Genomic DNA, 26,405 nt, shown 5'->3' with positions numbered 1-26,405 from the left:
GGTGGTGAACAGGGTGGTGAGTTTGTAGATGATCATGGTTCCACCTAGGTTGAAGATGTGGTGTGGAAACTGGTCAGTGGGGGCCCCCAAGTGGACTGAGTTCATGATGGATGTGGTGTCCCGGGGTGAGCTGGTTACATTCAGTCAGTCAGCCGTCTGCAGTGGTAGTGGGGCAGTTGTGTTGAGGAAGTCTGTTGCCTTGGTCTGGGGTTGAAGTTCTTGTAGATTTTGGCAATCTTGTTGAGGAGACGTTTGCGAGGTTGTCGCTGAGTTCCTGTGAGAGGGTGAAGTTGTTTGCTGCAGCTGAGTGGTTGAAGAATTCCTTGACAATGTTGAACAGCTCTTTGATGTTGTTGGCGATTGGTTAGTTGCTTGAAGCAAGGGATTTGCTCTTTAATTCCTTCAGCTCTCTGTGGTAAAAGTTTAGGGCTGCCTTGAAGGAAGTCTTGTCACTGGTGTCCTTGATAGTGTGCCATCTCTCCCCCCAGTTGCTTAAATGCACAGGTGTTCAGCAGATCTGAGATCTTTGACATACCAGCTTGCCTGCTTGGTGGATCTTCTGTTTGTGTTGTTGCTGATGGGAGCGATGCTTTGAGTCAGGTGTTGACATTTCTGATGATTTGGTTCAGGTTGTTGGATCAGTTGAGGTGGGTGGTGTTGAGGGTGGTGATCCATTTGTCTTCTGGGACTTTGCTTCAGCTGTGGTGGGGGTGCTGGGCAGATCGGGAGGAGGTCCATGAGCTGGTGATTTTGAAGCGTATGATGGCGTGGTTGGTCCATGTTAGTTCTGTGATGCGGCTATACTTGATTCAGTCACAGGAGGTGAAGATGGGATCTAGAGCATGGTTTATGGTGTGCGTGGGATTGTGGATGAGTTGGGTGAGGCCAATGCTCTGCATGCTGTTGAGGAGGTTGGTGGTGTTAGTGTCATTGTGGTTATCAAGGTGAAAGTTGAGGTTGACGAGAAATATGTAATCCTTTGAGTCTATGGCAAGGGGACGATAAAGTTGCAGCATTAAATATACTTATGTTTTGTAATTTTATAATGTAATATATATAGATAACTATTAATTATTAATTGTGTTTATTTTACATTATTTCAATAGGAATGGTTTATTCTGCCTTCATTGTGTTCTATGGCATTGCCATCAATGGATAACGTTTAGAAACGGTGTTGTTGGTTGACAGAGGTGTACGCCCTGGTCAAGCAGCAACCACAATCCTAGTCAGGATAAGGTACAAGCAAACCCCAAATTAACCTATTCTCAAACTCTGTTAGATTGGTTCAGGGCAGTCAGGCTTATCTTAGAAGCAGTGTGTAAAGTATTTGTGCAACAATTCAGCAGTTAACACAGTGAAAACACCACATAAAATGATTCCACACCAGTTTAGAAACAGTGCTCTGATTTTAACAAATAAAAGAAGACCACAACGACAAAAATCTAATTAGTAGGACCAGAGAAAATGAATTGTAAAGTTTATAGTGAAAAAAGTGCCAAAAAGCACATAGAGCTATTGGGGATATCTGGTCACGCTTAACCGAGACAAAGTCATAAGTTCAGGCCAATAACGATGGAGCACGGGATGGCTACAGGAACCCAGTCAGGCTCGCTGAAAAGAGTACCTTAAATCCTGGTTGCAGATCATTGGGTGAATCTGCGTCAAAGATGTATCACAGGCCTGAGGCAATTAGTTGGTTCTGAGATATGGTGAGGCTGTGGTGTGAGGTCCTGTTGCGTCGACATCCAGGATCCTTTCGATAGGCCTTGTAATGCAATGTCTGGTGTCAGGGACACGATGCACAGTCAAGGCAATGCTACAGTTCAGAAGACCAGTTAAACTTGTCGTCGATGGGGAATGCATGGAGATACACTGGAAAAAGCTTTGTGCAGTGTCGGTTGCGAAGGTGATGCATCAGTGACAAGATTTGGGTTAAGGCGGTAATGCAAGTCTTTGTGACTGGTCCAATCCACGCAGCAGCAGTGATGCATCAGTTCTGCTCAGGGATGTGTCGCTCAGTAGGGAAAATGCATTGGTTCTGCTGGTAAGCACCTTTAGGCCCACATCCAAGGTTCCAGGACTGGGGTGGCAACACTTGCCAGGGTAGACGCACAGATGGCAGAGTCCAGGTGCTGATGCAAGGTTGGAAGCCTGTTATGTCCCTGAGGCTTCAAAATAGGAGGCCAACCAAGTAGACACCTTCAAGAGGGCAGCAGGCTGAATATCAGCACAACAAGACAGAGTTCAGCAGAGAGCAGTACAGCAGAGTGGCTGTCCTTGAACAGCACAGCCATACTTGTTACTGGCAGAGTACCAACAGGTACTAAAGAGGTGGTGTCTGAGGTCCAGTGCTTATACCCTGTGATGCCTTTGAAGTGAGTGAGACTTCAAATGCATGCCTTTGAAGTGCACATATGTCCTCCCTTCATGCCCTGGATCCAGATTCACTACAGGGTGGTACACAGTCCTTTGTATGTGGACAGGACACAGCATATACAGGGTAAATGAGGTGCCCAGCTCCTCCCTCCCCTCCTGCCAGATATGGCCCATTAAGACACACCTAAGCTCTCATTCTGTGTGGCTGTCTAGGAGGAATACACAAAGACCAACTTCTAACTACACCCAGTGTTGTGATCAGAGACAGGCTACAGGCACCAAATGGCTAAAGCAAGAAAATGGCAATTTTCTAAAAGTTGAAGTGACAAATGTTGGTTGTGGTGCACTCAGATGTAATATAAATGTTCTTTAAACCATCCTTGTAATGCTTATAATCTTAGGGCCCGATTCACGTAAGTAAACTGAGACGAAAGTCTAACTTTACGTCTTTTGGTTTTCACAAAGGCCATTTACGAGTAGTAAATGCCCTTTGTGAATACCGCAAGTTGTAAAATTAGACTTTCTTGTTATTTTACCTTTGTGAATCGGGCCCTTAGTGTGCACTTTGTGAAGGGGCTCCACCCTGGCCCCTGGTATACCTTCTTTTTTTTTAAGTTCAAGTTTATTGAAACCAAAACATAGAATAAAAACATAATACAGTACACCCAATCAATAAAGGGCTTATGAAAAAGACAAAAGTATAATTTGAGAAGATACAATAAAACAAAATCAATAAACACCTATATCTAAATCATGGAAAGGGACACAATGGGGGGAAGAGAACAAAACAAAAAAGTAAGCTAAATATGGCAAATTCGTAGAATGAAACATTGTATGCAAACAATAAAATGAAATAAATAGTATAAAATAGACAACGAACATCAAATAATTATAAAACTAAGTAAATCGAAGGAAAAAGACAAACGAGAAAAATCATGGCGGTTTATGAAAATCATCAGATGGATTTTGGTGAGTAACAATAGTAACGGAAGGTGGGGAAGAGAGCTTGGAGAGGTAAGTAGTAAGAGGAATCCATAAAAAATCCCTTTTTACAGCTAAGGAAACGGGGGTAACATAATTGGTATCAAGTCTATGATGGAAGCAAATAGCATTCCACCAAGCCGAATAACTGATTTTTGTGGAGTCTTTTCATTTGGAGGTAATCAGGTGAAAGGCTACAGCCAAAAATAAATCAAACAACTTAAAGTGAGAAGGGGAACGAGACAAATCAGGAGATAAGGAACCGAAAAGGACATTGGAGAGGGAGAAAGGGAGTGTGAAGCCAAATATATCGTGCATACGGGACCAAACTAATTGCCAAAAGGACGCGATATTGGGACAATGAAACAACATATGGAGTAAATCTGCAGTCTGGCAAGGACAGGACCAACACTTAGGCGAGAGGTCATGGGAAAATGATGCCAGTTTTTGCGGGGTTAGTAATAAACATTGGTATACGAAGTAAAGAGTTTGGGTAGTGTTAGCAGCTCTGGACGTTTTATGTATTTTTAACCACAGCTTATCCCATAAAGAGACAGGCCAAGATATTGACAAATCCCATTCCCAGGCCAATTCAGTCTTCGTTTTGAGTTGCTCAGAAGGAGTTATAAGACATTTGTAAATGCGAGAAGCAGATGGAGAGACCTCTAAAAGCAGGACAATAGTAGAGTAAGAGGAGGGCAACTCAGAGGAAGAAGGAAGAGATTGAAGAAATTGGTGAAGAGCAGGTATTAAAAGGTCATATTGTTTTCTAAAGGAAGTGGGGAGAAGAATTTGAGTTTGAAGAACAGCAAAAGGTAAAGGAACATTATTTAGCAGGAGTTGGGAAATCCAAGATAAACCCCTGGATTTCCAAGATTTTCAGTAAAAAGAACAATTTTTAATGCAAAGTAATTTATTATGCCAGATGGGTTGGTGGGACAAAGAAGCAAGAGAGGGATAAGAGGTTGGTAAAAAGGGGATTAAAAGATGGTGGGTATGAGCAATGACAGGAGATTTCAAGACAGAAACGTTAGCAGAAAAGGCAAGAGTCTCCGGAAAAGCAAACGGTGAAATAAGAGATTTCTCCATAGATAACCAAACAGGAGGATAAGTGGGAACTTCTGTGGAAAGTCAACGAGAGGCTTGTTTGAGGATAAAAGAATATTGGTATGATTTAAAGTCTGGAAATTTAAGACCCCCAAACATTTTATCTTTTTTAAGGGAAGATAAGGCGATCCGCGGAGGCTTATTTCTCCAGAGAAATTTCATTAAGAGTGAATCTAACCGTTTAAATAATAACAAGGAATGCGGACAGGAATCATGGAAAGTGAGTATAGGACGATAGGAGCTAACATCATTTTGATGGAATCCAATCGGCCCCACCATGAAAGAAAGAGGGGATGCCATCTGGTAATTGAATCAGTCAATTTCTTTGTAATATATTCAAAATTAGCCTTCAAAGTGTCTGAAATAGAAGGGGAAAACCATAATCCTAAATATTTTACCTTAGTCGACTGCCAGGAGAAGCCAGTATGGTCGAAGTAATGACATTGACATAAGACATTCAGGGGTAAGACTTCACATTTATCACGATTAAGGCGATAGCCTGAGACTTGCGAGAAGGCGTCAACTTGAAGTAGAAAGGCAGGTAGAGTGGACTCAGGATTGGAACAATTAAAAAGGATATCGTCTGCATAGACAGACAATTTGACTTGATTAGGGCCGGGGTTGAAACCAGTGATTTGGGCGTCCGGTCGTAGTTTGGTAAGAAATGGTTCCAATGCCACAATAAACAATAGGGGAGATAAGGGACACCCTTGTCAGACACCTCTGGAAAGGGAGAAATAATCAGAAACTTTCCCATTGGCAAAGATAGAAGCTCTGGGGCCGGAACACAAAAGGGAGATGAGAGAAATTAATTTAGGGGGAAAGCCAATCCAAGTGAGGGCATGGAACATAAAGTCCCAACTGATCCTGTGAAACGCCTTTTCGGCATCTAATGTGATGGCCGCAAGCGGGTATTTTAGGGAAGAAGCCTTACTAAGTACATTAAAGAAAACTCTGGAGTTGTCAGAGGACAAACGTCCCTTAACAAAACCTGATTGTTCAGGGCCTATGAGTTCAGGTAAAATGGGATCAATACGTAGAGCAAACAATTTTGGCAAATATCTTATAATCCGTATTAACAAGGGAAATGGGGTGATAATTCTTACAAAAAGAAGGGTCCTTATTATCTTTGGGGATGAGGCAAATCATAGAGTCTTGAAAGGTACCTTGAGAAGAACCACTAGCAATGAACGAATTAAATATGACGAGCATGTGTGGGAGAAGAAGTTTGGAAAAATGATCATAAAATTCGATAGAGAAACCGTCGGGACCGGGGGCTTTACCACGTCTTAAAACTGAGACTGCATGGGAGATTTCCTTAAGAGTTATATCTGTTTCAAGCGCAGCAAAAACAATGTGGGGGGAAGAAGGAGAAGTAATCGACTGAAAATAGGAGGATAAGTCAGAGGGAAGAGGATAAGATTCGGGTGTGTAGAGGCTCTTGTAAAATGTGACAAATTCCTGCAAAATCTCATCATCTTTAAAATGAGAAGTACCAGAGGAATCAATTATGGAAGTACTCCGAATTCTATCATAGCGAGTTTTCAAATAATTAGCCAGGAGTTTGCCCATTTTATTTTGACCTCCATAATAACGAGTGCTGGTTTTCAAAAGATAAGAGGCAGCAGCGTCAGTAGATAATTTATTGAAAGCGACCTTGGTGGTGATAAGATCTTTCAAAGAAGCGTCTGAAAAGGAATAAAAGTAGGCATGTTCTAACTGCTGAATTTGAGCCAATAGTTGGGAAGATTGTTTCTCGAATCTCTTCTTTTTCTGGGAAACGTAATTAATTACAAAACCTCTAGCGGTTGCTTAAAAGAGTCCCACATCATGGTCGGAGAAGAGTCAGGAGTGGAATTCGTAACAAAAAAGTCTTCAATAAAAGAACTGAATTGGCCAGAGAATTTAGGATCCACAAGGAGGGAATTATTAAAACGCCATCTGCCAGAGGAGGGGGAGAAAGGGATTAGGTCAAAATCAACAATGACTGGAACATGGTCAGAAATGAGGATAAAGCCTATCTCTGAGGCAAGGGCGCATTGAGCCAAGGACTTACTAAGGAAAAGGCAGTCAATGCGGGACTGTGTTTTATGGGGAGGGGAGAAATAGATAAATTCCTGGAGGTCGAGATGACAAATTTTCCATATATCAACCAAGGGCTTACGGCGGATGGTGGAGGTAAATTGATATGCATTTTGTAATGGACAAATTTAACAGGGGATCGTCTGTCAAGAATGGGATCATGAACTTGATTACAATCGCCACCAAAAATGATATATTCATCATCAAGGGAAACTAATTTATCAGAAATAAGTGGCCAAAAAGTATTGTCAACTGATACCGGAGCATAAACATTAAAAATAACTAAAGGTACATTGTCAATTAGTAATTTAATAAGCACCCAACGACCATCAGAATCAGATTCCTGATGTAGAACAGAAACTGTGAACTTTTTGTGAAGCAAGATGACCACACCATTCTTCTTCCCTGAAGCTGGGGAAAAGAAAACATTACCAACCCAAAATATTGTTAGTTTAGAAGCTTCAGTATCAGAGAGATGGGTCTCTTGCAACATAGCAATGTCTGTTTTTAACCTAGCCAAGTGGGATAGCACTCGTTGTCTTTTAATACGATTGTTTAACCCTTTAACATTCCACGAAGTAACTCTGAATATAACAAGATAAAGGTATTATGTCGATACAAAAAGCATACAATGCAACATAACATCTGTAAAACCAAACTATGAGCAATGTAGAAAAGTACGGAGCCATGAAATGAAGAAGTAAAGGAAAAAATAGAGTAACGGAGAGAAAGAGCAAGGAAAGAAAAGAAAAAGGAAAAGAAGAGAGTAAGGTCCATAGAAGAGAACAGAATAGATCATTAAGAGGAAGAATAGAAAAGGGAACCAAAACTTACAGAAACTGTAGATAAAACTGAGGGAGGGAGGGTGGGAGGCCATACGAGGGAATTACGCTATCCAAACTCACGAAAGGAGGAGCGAGGAGGGGAACCGCACCAACGGGCCACTGATAAACATTAGGAGAGGGAGGAGGGTTGGACAAGCAACCTGTTGAAAAGAAGAAACAAAGTTAATCGTACAGTGCAAAAACAGGCGACTAAGAGATATAACCTGATTGCAGGAAGACAAGAGAGATTGCAAAGTGAAGGAGTCAAGAAACAGAAAAACAAGAGAAAGAAGCATAACCATAAGAATATCACACTGTGTGAATCACATTGAAGAATAAAGGAGGTGAGGAGCACATCCTAAACAAGGCAAAACACATGTGAATAACAAAAATGTAACGGAAACCAAAATATACTACCTAAAAGTAGATGTAGATGCAGTATCCATGCAGTCAGTGCTGAAGGAGTAGAGAAAGCTTTTAAGTTTCAGTGGATCTTCGTAGGTAGTAGTCTGATTGTTGATAGTAACCTTAAATAGACATGGGTGAAAGAGACCATACCTGGCACCAATGTCACGTAACTGAGGTCTCACGGACAAGAATTCTCTTCGCCGATCTGATGCCGGTTTAGCGTAATCTTGATAAAAAAACAGAGCATTCCCTGACCAAGTTATCTTTTTCAAAGCTCGTGCTGCAGCCAGAACTTTTAAGAGGTCAGTATATTTGAGAAAATATAGTATCACTCCTCTGGGTTTAGTCATTGAAGTAGAAGAAGCATGGTGGGACATGGAGCCCAGTCTATGTGCTCTTTGGATATTCAAGAAGGTGCTCTCCGGAAGTTTGAGGAGCTTAGGTAAGAAAGACTTGAAGAAGGAAATAGAATCTGACCCCTCTGATCCCTCTATCAAGCCATAAATGCAAAGGTTGTTACGTCGATTCCTATTTTCCAAATTCTCAATCTGTTTATGCAGGCTGGACACTTGGGAACATAGGGAATCAACCTTAGAGGCAGAGGAATTTAAGGACTCAACATTTTGCTCCAACGAAGTAACACGAGTTTCTACAGTCAGCTATTTATTAGAAAGTTCTTGTAGAGTAGAGGTGGTCTCCTGGAGCGTGCTAGTAGTTTTTTCAACAAAAGGGCGCAAGGCTCTGATTTCCTGAAGTAAGAGGTCCATGGTGACTGAAGAGTTCGGTGCTGGAGGAGAAGGTGGGTCTTTCTTAAGTCGCTTGGTAGAAGCTTTATTACTGAGAGAACTTGGGGTGCCCACTGATGCTGGAGCGGCTTTAGAGGTAGAGGTGTTGGGGTCATCCATGTCCAAATACTGATATTGTGAGCTAGCATGGAGTAAAAATGTACGTGAAGTAGACTGGGAATGAGACACCTCTTTAATTTGTTTTCCCATATGGAAACTAATAGAAAGATTAATAACCTAACATCACATCAGAAACAACAATGAGAGAGCACAAAAGAAAACAAATAGCACAAAATAATAACATGAAGAGAGGGCTGAAATCTACACAATGCGTTCAATAATGCATATAAGGATGAGCGTAGACATGAACAGCTTTACTAGAAAAAGAAGACCTGGCAATATATTGTGCAATTACAACTGAAATGTCGGGTGAGGCTACTCATATTTGAAAAAGGAGGGTAAACAGACATAAAATCGACTACAAAATATCGAATGGACATAATATCGAGTTTAAAATATAGACTGGACAAAATATCGAATGGACAGAATATAGACATCAAAAATATCGTTTTTAAAGTAAGTAATGTAATATCGAATGTTAAAAATATAGAAAGTTAAAATATCGAAGTATATATTATAGGTTATTAAAATTATCAAATTTTTAATAGTATCGACATTTTTATAGTGTTTTTTATGTTATTATATGTGTGAAAATTGTGTATTTATGTTATAATTAATTTTAAATATTGATTTTTTTTTTAAATGTTTGCGTAATTTAATTCTGTAGCGGGTTGTGGGTTTATAGGGGAATAGGGTGGGAAGTAATTTCTTTATAATTAATTAAATATGTAAATTTATTTATTGGTATGTATTTTTAATTAATTGTTAATTAATTTATATTTGGTAATTAATTAAATTTTATTTGGCAATTAATTTTAATTAATTGATTAATTGCTAATTATGTTAATTTTACTAATTTATTTTCTGTAGCGGGTTGTGGGTCTACAGGGGAATTGGGTGGGAAGTAATTTAATTATAATTAATTAAATATGTAAAAATATTTATTGGTATTTTTTTAGAATTAATTGTTAACTAATTTTTTATGGGTAATTAATTAAATTTGAATTGGCAATTAATTTTATTTAATTGATTAATTGCTAATTATGTTAATTTTACTAATTTATTTTCTGTAGCGGGTTGTGGGTTTATAGGGGAATAGGGTGGGAAGTAACTTATTTATAATTAATTAAATAATTCAATTAATTTAATTGTATTTAATTTGAATTAATTGTTAAATAATTTTAAATTGTTAATTAATTAATTGTTAATTTGTAATTAATTTGGATTAATAGGTAACTAATAGTAATAATTAATTTTAATTTGTAATTTTAATTGATTAATTGTTATATTATATTAAATTGGTAATTACTTTAAATTAATTTTTTATAGATATTAATTTATATTTTTTTAAATAATATATGAAGTATTTACTTTCCCTACTGTTGCACTCTCTGGAGTGGGAATAGTAATTTTTACCCCTACGCTATCCAACGCTTTCCCTATTGTTGCACTCTTTGGAGTGGGAATAGTAATTTTAACCCCTACGCTATCCAATGCTTTCCCTACTGTTGCACTCTTTGTAGTGGGAATAGTAATTTTAACCCCTACGCTATCCAACGCTTTCCCTACTGTTGCACTCTTTAGAGTGGGAATAGTAATTTTTACCCCTATGCTATCCAACGCTTTCCCTACTGTTGCACCCACTGGAGTGGGAATAGTAATTTTTACCTCTACGCTATCCAACGCTTTCCCTACTGTTGCACTCACTGGAGTGGGAATAGTAATTTTTACCCCTACGCTATCCAACACTTTCCCTACTGTTGCACCCACTGGAGTAGGAATAGTAATTTATACCCCTACGCTATCCAACGCTTTCCCTACTGTTGCACCCACTGGAGTGGGAATAGTAATTTTTACCTCTATGCTATCCAACGCTTTCCCTACTGTTGCACTCTTTGGAGTGGGAATAGTAATTTTAACCCCTACGCTATCCAATGCTTTCCCTACTGTTGCCCTCTTTGGAGTGGGAATAGTAATTTTAACCCCTACGCTATCCAACGCTTTCCTTACTGTTGCACTCTTTGGAGTGGGAATAGTAATTTTACCCCTACGCTATCCAATGCTTTCCCTACTGTTACACTCACTGGAGTGGGAATAGTAATTTTTACCCCTACGCTATACAACGCTTTCCCTACTGTTGCACCTACTGGAGTGGGAATAGTAATTTTTACCTCTACACTATCCAACGCTTTCCCTACTGTTGCACCCACTGGAGTGGGAATAGTAATTTTTACCTCTACGCTATCCAACGCTTTCCCTACTGTTGCACTCTTTGGAGTGGGAATAGTAATTTTAACCCCTACGCTATCCAACGCTTTCCCTACTGTTGCACTCTTTGGAGTGGGAATAGTAATTTTTACCCCTACGCTATCCAACGCTTTCCCTACTGTTGCACCCACTAGACTGGGAATAGTAATTTTTACCCCTACGCTATCCAACGCTTTCCCTACTGTTGCACTCTTTGGAGTGGGAATAGTAATTTTCACCCCTACGCTACCCAACGCTTTCCCTACTGTTGCACTCACTGGAGTGGGAATAGGAATTTTTACCCCTACGCTATCCAACGCTTTCCCTACTGTTGCACTCTCTGGAGTGGGAATAGTAATTTTTACACTTCCGCTATCCTACGGTAATAATATTGATTATTATTTAATTATATTATGTTACTATATATATATGTTTTAACAAATATGATTGTAATTTTTTTATAACTTTCATTAATTATTTAATTATTATAAGGTAATTTAAGTATTTTTAAGTATATTTTAGTAATTAATTTTTAATATTAATTTAATTTAACATTGTTTTTTAATAAACTATATTTTTTGTAAACAATATTTTTTACTTGATATTGTTGTACTTACCTGTTTGTAGATACAAAGTCGATATACTATCTGTCGATATTTTGCCAACGATATTTTTGATAGTCGATATTATGTCCCTCGATATTATGTCAGTGATCCAAAAAGGAGATAAACCAAATATCACCAAGTTCATCCAACTAGTAGAAGGAGACCATAGAGGTTAAGTCATAAAAACAACATACAGCCAGAAAGAATTGCTTGAAAGTGTAATGTCCAGGCATGAGAGACATCCAGTGACAGTGACTTCCCTTAAATTCTGTTGGTGTCTGAGGAGGCACATGAGGAGGGAGAAGATCACCAAGTACAAAAATCTGTAGGGAAACCTCGTCGCATAGCAGTAACCATCATAGCAAATGGACAGGATAAAGATGGTCCTTCAAATCAGCAGTAAATATGATTAACTGCACACAAAATACACATAATGTCTTTGAAAAGACTCATGAGCATATTAAAATGGCCAAAAATTGCGATATTGTGAGGGAGGCAATGACCTGAGTTGAAAATGACTGCGCAATGAAGAGGACTCCAACAGCAATGAGATAAAAAATGTTGAATGTGGGCTCAATTAATCGCAGCATCATATAGGTGACAAAAAATACACCAAAGTATTTCAGGCATGAGTAAAAGTATACTTGAAAATGAGAATGGGGGTCCACTGAAGCATAAATCGTCTCAGAAGAATGTTCCGTACAATGCAGGCACTTTAGAATACCATCGCGATAAACTCCACGATTCAGTCAGGGAACACTCAAAATGGCGGGCGCATTACTCGAAGCGCCGCGTCAGGACTTCCAAAGCGGAAAAGAAGTAAAGCAGACCTGGCGAGGTGCTGGAAATAGCTCGTTGCAGATCACAAGCACTTCATGGTTCCTCTCGCACGAAGCTGTGAGAAAGCAGGTACAGGAACTGCCACGTTGGCCCGTCTCCTCTCCCGTCCTCCTCGGAGAGTAACGGAACTGCAGCCATCACCGCTGGGCGGAAGCCACGCCCCCCTGGTATACCTTCTAAAAGTAACATTTTCTGAATTGCTATTTAAAATCCAACTGCACCTTAAGTTTGGATTGTGATTCCAGAGACACCAGACTTGAAGGGGGTATCACCTTACTATTGGAATTTGCACTTATCGAATGCGATAAGGAAATCCCAATGTTATCCTATGGGAGAGAAAAGCGTTACAGTAGTGAAACTGACTTTGAGCATTTTTAACAAGAGTGAATGTAAAACTTAAAAGTGCATGTCCTGCCTTTTATACACATTGTACCCTGCCCTCTGGGTTTCCCAGAGCCCAGAGTATAAAAAGGGAAGGTTTGTACCTGGCAAAAGGTTTATTTTGCCAGGTCAACATGGCAGTGTAAACTATACACAGAGGCTCTGCAATAGCAGGCCTGAGACATGGTTAAAGGGCTACTTAACTGGGTGGCATAATCAGTGCTGTGGCCTACTAGTATCATTTAGTTAGAGGTCCTGGGTACATGTATTGCCACCTTACTAGGGACTTATAAGTAAATTAAATGTGCCATTTGGGGAGGAACCAATATTGCCATGTTTATGGGCAAGAGCACACACACTTTAGCACTTGCTAGAAGTGGTAATGTGCACAGATTCCTTATGCCAGCAAAAATGAAATCAGAAAAGTGGAGGAGGAAGACAAAAAAGCTGGGGGGAAGACCACCCAAAGGCTGTCAGGCCTAACATGTGTCCCCCCAGCGAAAAGTGGGGAGCGCTGCCCAACCCCATGGGAGTTTTCTTCACTAAGGCAGAACAACCTGGGGAAACCATCAGCATCGGCGTGGTGTGACCCTGGATGGTGCCCTACCACAAAGTCCATTCCCTGTAGGGACACCGACCATCGCAACAGTTTGAAATTTTAACCCGTTATCTGCATGACCCATCTGAGGGACCTGTGGTCTGTCTGATCCCGGAAGTGAGTCACAACAGGTATAGTCTCAACTGCCTTAGTGCTCAGACCAAAGCAAACACTTCTCTTTCAATTGTACACCACCTCTGTTTCCGTGGAAGTAGCCTCCTGCTAAGGAACACAACCAGTCGGTCTAGGCCCTCCTCATTCAACTGTGCTAAGCCCCTATGCCATGCTCTGAAGCGTCCCTCCTCACTGTGAATTCTTTGGAGAAGCCAGGAGCCTTGAGTGCAGGTGCTATACAGATAGCCTCCTTGAGGGTGTCAAAGGTATTTTCACAGACATTTGTCTAGATCACAAATCTGGGCTGCTTCTTCGAGGTCTGCTCTGTTAGGGGGGCAGCAATGGTGCCATATCCCTTAACAAATTCTGTTACCAAATCTCCTGTAGTGTCCTATGAGGTTCAGGAAGGCCCTCACCTAAGTCTGAGATTTTGGTGGTTGCCAGGCCATGATAGTCTCAATCTTGGCCTGAAGGAGCTGCAACTTGCCCCGCCCATCAGTTGGTCAAGATAACCCACAAAAATCGTCCCTGTCTGACATATACTGGCCTTGATAGTCAGGCCTGCCTGTTGTAATCCCTGATGCACCTCCTGGAGCTGGGCCAGGTGTTCCTCCCGGCTGGAGCTACAGACAGTGATGTCATCCAGATAGGTGGCTCAGACGGTCTCCTTTCCAGCTAGGATCCTGTTAGCCATCCTCTGGAAGGTGGCCGTGGCATAATTCAAGCCAACGGGCATCACCTAAAATTGGAAATGCCCCTCTGGGGTTAAGAATGCTAACCTCTTTTTTGCCCCCTCTGTCAGAGCGATCTGCCAGTACCCTGATGTCAAATCAAAAGTACTGAGGAATTTGGCAATGCCCAGCCCGGCGATGAGCTCATCAGCTATGGGGATGTCGTGTGCATCGGCCCTGGTGACTGAGTTGAGATCCCGGTAGTCCTTGCAGAGACTAAGTTCTGATGTGGTGCCCGGTGGGGCAGCCTTTGGTACCAGCACCACAGGGCTGGACCAGGGACTGTTGGAGGGGTCAATCACCCAAACCCCTGCAACCTGGAGACCTCTTCCTTGATACTGGACTCACTGTATCTGAAACCAGGTACATTTTGTTCTTCACAGGTAGGCTGGCTCCAGTGTCCATGTCGTGGATGCTCAGGTGTGTGAGTCATGGGGAGAGGGAGAACAGAGAGGCAAACTGCCCAAGTTACTAGTAACAGTTGTTCTGTTGCTCTGGGGTCAGGGTAGAAGAGAGGTTGACAACTTCACTCACCCATCGCTTTCTTGGGAATATAGTGGGTTGGGGAGAGGTTTGCTCTCCTCTTCCACTCTCTCACCAGTCACCAGGAACATGATAACTTCAGACCTCTTGAAGTGAGGTTTGAGGCGATTCATGTGGAGCACCATAAGGGGCTCCTAGGGGTTTAGAGATCCACGAGGAAGGTGGACTCCCTTTTTTGCTCTTTCACCTCGTATAGCCTGTCCAGTGATCCTGGAGAGCTCTGAGCTCCACAGGCTTCATGATTCATACATTCTGGCTAAGCCAAAATGCCAAGAAAGAGCCCGTCTGGTCATTCCAGAGATTTATAATCTCTTGGCTGGTCTCACGGTTGATTTTTGCCTTTTTATAAAAGAGGTGCATCTGGTTGCGGAGGGCCATCATGTAGATGACCACATCCTGGAGAGGTTTCCTGAGAACTTGTTCTCACCCCTCCCTCACAAGGGTCAGATGTCCCGTAATAGGATGGCCATAGAGGAGTTCAAAGGGGCTAAGTATTACTCCTTTCTGTGGCACCTCCCTTTAGGCAAAGAGGAGGCATGGAAGGAGGACATTCACTTACATCTCATGGGCTCAGGTATGCCCATTATCAAGGTCCTGTTGAATCTCGCCACAAGGCCATTGGTGTGGGGGGAAAGGGTGTGGTCAATGTATAGGTTACCCCAGAAGCATCTTTGTGCTTTTCTCATGACTTTTCACTGGCCTGGCAGGTGAGACTGGTCCTACAGAATGCAGCTGAGGCCATCTTCATCCACGGTAATAAAAGTGGGCAACAAGTCTGGCAAAGGTCTTCTCTTGCCCTAGATGTCCTGCCAGAGGTATTTCTTGAGCCAAACCCAGTGGGAAGGTCTTGTAACACTGGGGAGGGGGCACCAGCACCTGGGCAGCGCCAGGGCAAGGAGTCTTAGGTTGACTATATAGGAAGTAATTCTACCAATATATCAAGTGAGCCTCAGAGGTGTCACCTGCTGCCGGGGCCTCAGCTTGCTGTCTCGAGCCCTCCAGAGTGGGGCACTTTCTCTGTGCCTTGCAGAATTCATCCTTGGTGGGCCCACCGTCAACTTGCCAACCATCAATCTCAGGCAGGTCACCCAGGATAGCAATGTCCTCGGTTGGCTCAGGGCATCCTCCTCAAGTGCCTCATCATCCTAAACCACGGGAACTTCAGGAGCTGGTTTCCCACACCCCTTGCCCCTCTCCTATTTGGCAGCTGTTTGTTCCAGGCTCCAGACACCCTTGACTCTCTTCCCCAGCAGCCATGGACTGTGTGGTCATACAGGCCCATTCAGGCAATCCCAATACCTCCAAGTGTGACCTGAGCACTATCTCCCTCCTGATTGTGTGTTCCAGGACAAGCCATGGCCGGTGCAGGTTAGAGCTGTGGGGCTGGTTGGGAGGGATTTTGACAGACAATGGCGAGGGGAAATTATTTATTTAATTTACCCTTGTGGTCATCTATCGAAACTCCCATCCCAGGCCCACCGCTCTTACCTGCGTGGGCCATGGCTGTCCACGTCATTTTCCCAAAGTACAATCTACAAGCATGTCAGGGGTCAGAGCTAATTTTAGGGATCCTGAAACCCCCCACACAAAGGGAACCAGAGCCACCGGTAGATGGCTCTCATAATTGTTGGCAACTATGACTTGGTGAAATGTGTTAGGGAGGACCTGCTAGAGGGCACCAGATAACACTTCACAGTAGTCATGCTGGCTCCTGTATCCCTCAGAGCATCCACCCATTGCTCATTGATGGGGACTCACTGACTGTACTTAGAAGTAGACATATGGGTTTTTGGCACCATCTCCTCATCTCTCACCAACCCAGGTGTCTGTCCACCGGTGGGGGCGGTGGCCTCTTGGAACATTTGGAGTCGCTCTTGGAGTGCCCATACTTATAGCACTCAGTGCATTGGGGTACAAACCTCACAGTCTGCTTGTCAAAGAACAACTTCTTCTTAGGCTCAGACTGGGACTGGTTACCAATACTCCATTGGGAATTATTTTGGGGGCTTTTGAGAGCTGCTTACTTTTAAGTTTGTCTACTCTGTCTTTCTTCTGGTGTGACCCCTGTACTCCCTTTGGGAGTCCCCCCAGAAACCTTTCAGGACACTCTTTGCTGCCCCAGAAGTCTTCCACCTCAAAAAGCTTCCTAGGGTCAGTGACCTTGCTGTCAACTAGATATTGCTGCAGCTCTGCGAAACAAATACTGAGCATGTGCTCCCTCAATATTAGATTGTACAACCCAGTTTAATCATTACCTTTGCATCCCACACCCAACCATTGAATGTCTTGCTGGAGTAGTCCACAAAATCCACCCAGGACTGGTTGGGGAGCTTCTGCTTGTTCCTGAACCTTTGGTGGTACTTTCAGGGCTCAACCAAAATGTAGCTAACAAGATGGTTTAAATGGGAGAGTGCCTGGTTTGGTCCCCAACCTCTAAAGAAAATAGTGTGTCCCATCCCACTGTATGAACACAAAACCACTGGGTATGGGTTCCCACGGGCATTGCTTGCCACAATTGTATAAAGAACAAAACAGTTGCAAATGCCGCTAATTTTTCAAATTAAACATTCGTTAAATGAACATACGATTGAAACAATATGTTTAATGAATTAAATTCTGCTTTTTTTTATTTTTTTGCATTTTCATTTGAACACTTCTATTTGAAAATAATTCATTTTCATGGTGATTCTTATCTTTCCAGTGGCTTCTGTTGCTGGAGATTTATTACAGCATTTTTCGAATCATTTATGTTTTGTTGTCAGTCGGTGTGGTTTGTAGTGGATTGAGTGTTGTATGAGTGAAGACTGAATGGTGAGGAAGTTGTATTATATTGTAAATATTCAACAAGTCTGTTAGCACTGTATATGATATTTGTTGTGCACTCCAGGTTTTTAACATTTGTAGAATATATGTAAAAATTATTTTCAAATAGAAGTGTTCAAATGAAAATGCAAAAAAATTAAAACAAGCAGAATTTAATTCATTAAACATATTGTTTCAATCGTATGTTCATTTAACGAATGTTTAATTTGAAAAATTAGCGGCATTTGCAACCATCCCACTGTAGGCATGTGTTTCCACACAGCACCTCCAAGTGCTCTTCTGGTATCTTGTGATCCCTCAGAGCTACCTCATAGTCAGAAAACCACTTGTCAGCGTCTTCTCCCACCACATAATTGGGCACCAAATCCTTGGCGATGTGGACCTTTTTGTCTCCTTCAGGCACTGCAGGTATGCTGCCTCCATCACTGCTGAACTCTACCTGCCCGGCCTGAGAGCTAGCATTTTCAAATTCAGTTCATGAGCCAGTAGCAACTTCATCTCCTCCAAAGCCCCCTCAGCCTTATTTTGTACCGCCTCCATGGCCATTTTCTTCTCTTCCATCAGGAGTCTGACCATTTCCACCTTGAACTTTTTCTCCTCCTTTCTCCACCAGCTTCTCTGGGGACAAACTGCAGAATGATATACTGCTCCCCGCGCTGTCTTGGAGCTCCAAATTAGGGGTCAAGTCATCCCCTTCATCAGGCTAATGACACTCAGGACTGATGTCCAAATCCTCTCCTTAGCCATACATCTTCTCATCACCTTCTTTTGCTGTAGCAAGTGACTAGTGGACCCTAGACCAGTCCCTTAATACCTTTTGCAATTCTACCTTCCTGGTGGTGCTCTTGTTTGGAAGCCCACGCTTTTCCTAGGCTTTGTTGTGAAATAGGGTGGAAAATATTTGGAAAATATTAAATTACATTTTAAAATATTGATTAATTTATCAATTGGTAAATTAATCATGCAATGAATTAATGTACACAATAATTTAATACAAAGTAGACTAATGGTTTTTAAGGGGAATTGTTCAAGGTTTAAGGGACCTACATATTTTTGTAGAATATTTTAAATATTATTCATTTACCTATATATGTTAACTAGCTTACCCGCCGCGCGTTGCTGCGATATCCTTAGAAAGGACATTCAAGGAAACTCGTTATGATAACATTCAATTTTCATTGTGTCATTTTTATTGAAACGTATTCATTTTAATATGGAAAATATTTCAAAGTGTCGTTTTAATTCCATTTTATTATTTGAGTGCTTGTGGATACACGATTTTTTGTTTTTCCGTCTGGTGCGTACATCAGTATTCGAAAGATTATGAGGGCCCTGGGGGGCCGATATTTAAAAAAATGTTATGCCAGAAACATTCACGGGAGTGTACTCAACAACTTCCCAAAGTTTCCTGGCGATCGGATGAATGCTGTTTTAATTCTATTTATTTATTCGAGTGCTTGTGGATACCCGATTTTTTGTTTTTCCATCTTGTGCGTACATCAGTATTCGGAAGAATATGAGGGCCCTGGGGGGCCGATATTTAAAAAAATGTTATGCCAGAAATCTTCGCAGGAGTGTACTCAACAACTTCCCAAAGTTTCAAGGCGATCGGATGAGTGGTGTTTTAATTCTATTCATTTATTCGAGTGCTTGTGGATACACAATTTGTTGTTTTTCCATCTGGTGCGTACATCAGTATTCAAAAGATTATGAGGGCCCTGGGGGACCGATATTTAAAAAAAATGTATGCCAGAAACCTTCGTGGGAGTGTACTCAACAACTTCCCAAAGTTTCATGGCGATCGGATGAATGGTGTAGTAATGCATAAAGGACAAACAGAAAGACAGGCAGACATACATTTGTTTTTATATATATAGATTAATCTTCCTATTAATTGCATTTAAAAATAAATGAGCTTGGGGTTTTAAAGATGAAACATTTGTTTAATTATTTTAAATTAAATTAATATATATTCATTATTTAACTTTAAATTTAATATATTTGATAGCTAATTAAATGAAAAGATTTTTTAAGAAAAGTTTTGTTGAATTTGTAGGGAAATAGGGTGTGAGTTTGAAGTTTTGCAAGAAATGTATGTAAAAACAGAAATTAATTTTAAACTACAATCTTTAATTAATAACATATTATATTGTAGTTGGAAATATGAATTACAATAACATTCTATAATTAAATGATCAAACACATAAATATTTAAACAAAACCAAAATGGATGTTATAAATACTAAATGGTTTAAGAAGTGAAAACTATTTTTTACATATATTTCTAAAATTATGGTATGTTGAAATAGTTAGTATGGGTTTTGGGTTAAAATTGTAAACCTGAAGTACCCCAATTTAAACACTTTTCCCAATTAGCGTGGTGTTGGAGTTAGAATAGTAATTCAGAAGTTCCACAAATTAAAAAATTCTCCAGTGAGTGTGGGATTAAAGTCAATATAGTAAATATTACATTCTCAAAACCAAACACTTTCCTCAATGGGTGTGGGGTTGAAGCTGGAGCAGTAGATTTAATTCCCCCAAATTAAACACCTTCACAATGAGTGTGGGTTTCTAGTCAGAAACATAAATAAGAAGTCTCCTGAGTTAAACTCTTTACCTAATTGGTGTAGGAATAGTAAATCTGAATTTCTCCAGTTTAAACGCTTTCCTGTATGAGTGTGGCATTATAGTTAAAACAGTAATTATGAACTCCCCAATATTAAACACTTTTTTTGATGAATATGAGGTTTGGAGTTAGAAAAGTAAATCCTGATTCCCCCAATTTAACTCTTCCCCATTGTGTGTGGTTTTGATGGTAGAACACTTAGGGGTGGATTACGATCCGTTCAGAAAAGGGTCCGACCATTGGCCTAAGCCTTTCTGAACGCATCATAATATGCCGGTCGGAATCCTTCGGTCATTCCGACTGGCTTCAGCCAAGCTCCTAGAGCCCGTCCACCAGTCGGAATACTGACAGTATTGTTTATTTTGGATTTATACATCTGGAATAGAACTTGTGCTTCAATGGACCTTCAGCTCCTAACCTGTGAGTATTTTTTAAATAATTTTATTAAGATTGGCATGTTGGGTTGGAAAGAGTTTACTTTAAAATTATAGTGGTTGATTTACTAACATCTCCTAAATTAAGAAAATGTATAGACACTTTTAAGAAGATTCTTATTCTAAGACTGACATTGAAATTCAAAAAAGTAATACATTGTTGAAAGTAATTGTAAGATGTTCTAATAATTAGCTGTTTTCCCTTGTAATTCACCAAAATATGTATTTTTTTAATAGGCCTCAGAGACAAGTGATATAACTTTTTTCAGTGGCATAACTTATACCAGTTGAATAAATATTTGTTTTACACTTTTACTTTTTATTTAAAAACTAAAGAATGTTTTTCCTATCAAGCAAAAATATTATTTGCGGCACTTCTAGTTTTTTACTCCACCCACGTTGTGAAATTTGAGGTGACTGAACTTCCATAGTACACATGGTGTAATACTGTTACTTTCCTGTTTTGCAGATATGATGTAGGGCTGACGTAAGCAAGAAGGAATTGATGTAAGAATTTTTATGATTTTTATTGACTTCAGGAGTGTGGGGGTCTTAGCTAAAGAAATCAGACAGAACAAAATATGAACACCCTTATAATTTTCAAAATCTAACCCAGTATTACTCATGCATATTGGCTGTGTCTATTGGATTATTCCTGTTATGCCACAACTTGAAGTTGCCAATAAACTTTTTTTGCATAATTTAAGCACTCATGAGCAACATACATGGTGTATCTTATTCACTCTTGCATGCACACCTTACTGACCTATCTGTGTTTTATGTACTCATGAGTAAGATACACAGGAGTAAGGTACAACATAACCAACTTTATTGAATTACATATGTATGTATCTGTAATATCAATGCAATAAAATTAAATACAAGATACTAGAAAATGCATTTTAAATAAATTATGTACAATGTTAATTATATCTTCCACACTAACTTTAAATTACATATTGGCCATGATGTATGTGTAAGTGTGTAAGCTGTTACATGATTACTATATTACACGGCAAATCATAATTAAAAAAGAAATTAATACAATACAAACATATCATTTAAAATATAAAAAGTTTTTTTAATGCTCTTTTTAATTAAAAAATGTAAAGGTAGCGTAAGCTGTGCAAGAATGCCTAAGTTACGCATTTTCCTAGGATTATTGCAAAACTTTAAGAAGGCACCTACAAGCTTTTGTGAAAACCAAAGTATGTGGAAAAAACATAAATTAAAAACCTTTTCTCATTTAAGACACTCTTAAGTATGTTCTTAATCGTTATAAATCGAACTAAAAGTATTTATGTTAATGTATGTTTGATTATATTTTGCTGTATTGTTTTGTATCAAGCATTGATTTGTAATATGTATGCTGTCTCTTATACTGTTTAGTATTATGTATTTTTTAAGAATAGAATATTTTTAAAACATTATAAAACTATGTATTTGACGACATTCAAATCTATTATTTAGTGTTGCTTTGCTTGACATTTGAATGTGCTTAGAATAGAGTTGGCTGGCTGCTGTGGGCTTGGGCAGTTTGTGACATCATGCTTCCAAGCACCTTAATCAGGTTATCACACAGCTGGCGCATGTCAAAGAATGATATGATTCATAGCAGATCTACTTCTCCATTGCCACCTTCCACCAGCTCTTCTGCCTGATGAATAAGCTTGAGAAGGAGTGGCAGGCCAAATTCCCTGCGGCCAGAGCACAGATACAATTTTTTGCTGTCCCACTCTTCTGTTTGTGGAACCACAATCTGGGAGCATGCTTTCCTCATTCGCTGGCTCCCGGGTGCCATGTCGCAAGTCAGTCTATTTTACAGAAGTAATTTTAAGCAGGGGCTGCAGCAGTCATACTGGGGTCAGGCAAAATGTTGCTTTTGAGTTGTTTCAGCAGGTCTCTCTAAATCTTGCAGGGCTTCTATGAATTGATATTTATGAGGGCTGATGTTTAAATATTTGAATGAAAAGAAGAGATATTCCTTGATTTTAAATGATACTTTACATTTGACGGTGAAGTAAATGTACAAAAGGCAAAGTGATCATTTAAGTGTTTGTGGAACATTCGTTCACAATAAGAAAGATGACACGGTGCATTAGTTTCTCACATATATCTTTAAAACTTGTAATTGGTTTTATTTTTCAGCAATTAATATTAATATTGTTAATATTAATTGGTTATGCACTCCAGTTCCCATGTTGTACAACCCTAAATGAATGGCCTATCTTTTCGAACATAGCATATTTCACCCATTCCATTCCTGCCTCTCTATATATGGTTTTCACTGATCGTGTTCTAGCTCTCTCACACCATTGTTTTTTTAACCCTGGTGGAGTCTGGCACTATGGCTCTTCCTGATTCCTCCTCATCAACTCTCCTTTTGATCTAAGCTGAGGGTATATTTGCTCTTTCATGCTTATTCTAAAACCTGATTTTATGTGTCCAATATCTTCCCACACAGCCTCCTCTGTCCTTACCTTTATGCCACTTGCCCAGCCCCATGCATATTTCATGCACTCTTTTCCTCACTTATCCCAGAAATGTTCTGCTCCTCTTTTTTCCTAAGCCTCTGATCCATGTTTCTCCTGAGGCGCAGGCAAGCTTTACTCACTCATTCCCTTGTACCAAGATCATAAGCTCCCTGTTTCGCACATCCATCTGTGCCATACATCTCCACAGGCCATCAACCTCTCTATTTCTCTCTTTGATCCTTCCCACTTTGTGCTCCATTTCTAAAGCAATAGAGATGACACAATAGGAAAGGATTTTCTGCAGATTAAAGACTTGTTGAATGGTTGAAGAATCGATCTGAGGCTTGCACACTAGGGGTGGAGATGCTACCACAGAGCTTCTGGGCGCATTACACAAAAATTAAGTGGGTGTGCAATGGGTGCAATTATGAAGTTATGTTATGGTTGCACTGCTGTTTAGGCAGAAGTTGGATTGTTGTGCATTGTTGAGGCAGTGACAAGTCTTGGGTCTTGGTCACATGAGTGCCAGATGAGCTAGTCAACATAGCTGACAAGTTTCATGAGTGTGACATCTGAAGCCAGTCTTGACTTATTTTCACTTCCATAAATAAAGAAATACATGTAATTAAGTAACCCACATTCTAATTTGTGCCGCCATTTCACAACACGTTAAACATTGCTATGTAAAATACACAGTAAAAGCGAGACCTATGGGCTTTACCAATGCTGATTTAAAAAGAACAAACTATTTTGTTGACATTCCAAGGCCACCTACACTCAGGGAGAAGGAATTTTATTTTGGACCTGTCAATATGAGGCCTTCTGATCCCCTGAAGAATAACCATTATCAATTGTATTCAATGTGGCCTGTTGGACAAACTGGGCTTGTACTCCTATTTTAGTACTCCCATTGAGTGACAACACATTACTCAATTTGTTTGACACATCCACACCTCCCATTCCCCTCACATGGTTTGGACCTACAAAGGTGGTTGACTCATGGGGTATCGATACCCCACTTTTACACATAATCCTGGAAAATTGCTGGAGTTAAAACTTTTCTTTTTACTTCATTGGCCACAAGTACATCAGAGTGCGCGTAATCTCCAAAACCACAGGCAAACTTGAATTAATTTAGCGATGTGGGTGACAGCTTTGAGAAGTTGGCCTGGTATATGCTGACCACTACTTACAGTGGGCACCTTGTACCATTCAAAACAACCCTTATTGATGATTAGGTTAAAGACAACCTTTAAAGAAAGCTATCCTAGTGGTAGCTGTGGAGAGCAGCCTTCAGGCTAAGTCTTGAAGGAATGTAAAGCAGCTTGTTTTACCAGTCTATAACCTCCTGAATGACCAAATGAAAGGAGAACCACACAAGGAATATATAAAATATATGTATATATTATTCAACACTCTCTACTAACCTCTTTATGAGATTAGAGAACAAAGCACACAATATTAAATCACTAGAACGACAGTAAATAGCACAATACACAGTGGGCCCTAAGGGGAGACCAAAACATATATTAAGAAAATGGTATTACAACCACAGCTTGACTAGACTCAGTGCCAAGGACACATAGAATCGCTGGGACCCCATGGAACCACCCAAGGTAGTGACACAGGGGACCCACGGGGACGCGTGCAGTGTGAGAACACAGCTGCGAGCTCCGTACAACTCAATGGGAAAGTTGATGTTGGAATTTTAAAGTTTAGGGACACTTAGGAGAGGACTTTGAGCAAACCTTTTTAAACTTAGAAGCTTCTAAGGCAAGCATCTACGTGAGCACTGGAGTACTCGTGTTACCTAACTCAGGGAAGCCGGGTGCATAGGTGTCAAATGGTGTCGGGAATCTTCGTTGTTTTCAATGGCGTGATGATGCAAAGTGCTGCTGCCGTGAAGAGGAAAAGTGTCTGGTGTGATCCATGCCTGGATCAAAGATGAGAAGAACCTGAAAGCAGAGGGGACAGAGTCTGGGTCACTTGTCAGTGACCAGGGTCTCAGTAGTAAAATGCCCCAATGTTGGGTGCTTCAGGTGAGAAGAGGTGAAGCTTGAGTCTGCAGCCACGGGGACCAGGCGACATCGAGGACAACCAAAGTCTGCAGTCGATCTGTCCCAGGAAGGATGTCGAGTGCTGAAGGGGGGTCAGTGTCCGGATTGAACACCAACAAGCCTTGGCAAGTGTAAACCACGCGGTCAGAGAAAAGATGCTTCAGTGAGGACCAGCGAGGTCCTGGGGACTCCCCAAGCAATGGGGGGTCAGGGCACATTTGGAGCAACCAGGTAAGCCCTCTGAAATTTAAAGTTGCCTTCAAAGAGACCCACAGGCCAACGGACCAGGGATCGCAAAGGGACCTCAAGAGGAATCACTAAATACTGGCCCAGGGAACCCTTGTGGAATGTAGGCTGGTAATCTTCAGTGGAATCACGGCTTAGGGCCTGAACTACAAGTAGCCTAAAGCACAGCTTCAGGGGTTGCAGGAAAGCAGATGCTTCTGCAAATGGCGACGGTGCCTAGGTGTTCAGGTTCCACGGTCCCCACGAGGGTTACGGGTCTCAGGTTTGCGGAGCACACTAGTCGACCTCGGGTACACTTGGAAATCCACCTCCTGTGTTGCAAAAGTCTTTGGAGTCCTCAGGAGCTTCGGAGTTGCAAACTGGTCAGATGCGTCTTTGGTGCCTGCTTAGCAGGGGAGTAACTCCTTTACTAGGAGAAGCGTGGCTCAGTGGTTAGAGGCGGCAGACCCGGAAGCTGAGATTGGCCGTGGACAAGGGTTCGATTCCCCGCCTCAGCGGGTCTCGGGCTCAAAAATTCCACGGACTCGATAATTCTCGTTCCGGTGCCTACTCGACTCACGGGGTCACACTCTGCGACTCTGGGCAATAGCTTGCTTAATCTCCACTACGGCCCCTTGCGGCGGGATGCCTGGCTTTCACCTTGTGGATACCCTGCCGGGGTATCTCACAGGGGATTACCAGGACGGGTTCCCTAAGCAAGCGCTTAGATACCGTGTCGATGATTTACGCTATATAAATACATGTACATTTACATTTACATTTACTCCAAGGGAGATTCTTCAGTCATCCAACGCAGTGTAGATAGTCGAAGTACTTGGTTTCTGTAGCAGAGTTTCGTCCAGGTAAATCTAAAGTCATGTAGCCAGGGGTTCCTACTTTATACCCAAGGAAGCAGTGGGACAAACTCTGGGGACCCACCTTTGGGAGGGTCAGGACAGAGGGGTGGCTACACCCATGTCCTTTGTCCAGTTTCTTGCCAGAGCAGGAGCAAATGGCTCCTGCA

Source organism: Lissotriton helveticus, chromosome 7 (assembly GCF_964261635.1).
Source record: "Lissotriton helveticus chromosome 7, aLisHel1.1, whole genome shotgun sequence".
NCBI lineage: Eukaryota > Metazoa > Chordata > Amphibia > Caudata > Salamandridae > Lissotriton > Lissotriton helveticus.
Note: the sequence above shows the minus strand (reverse complement) of the source record.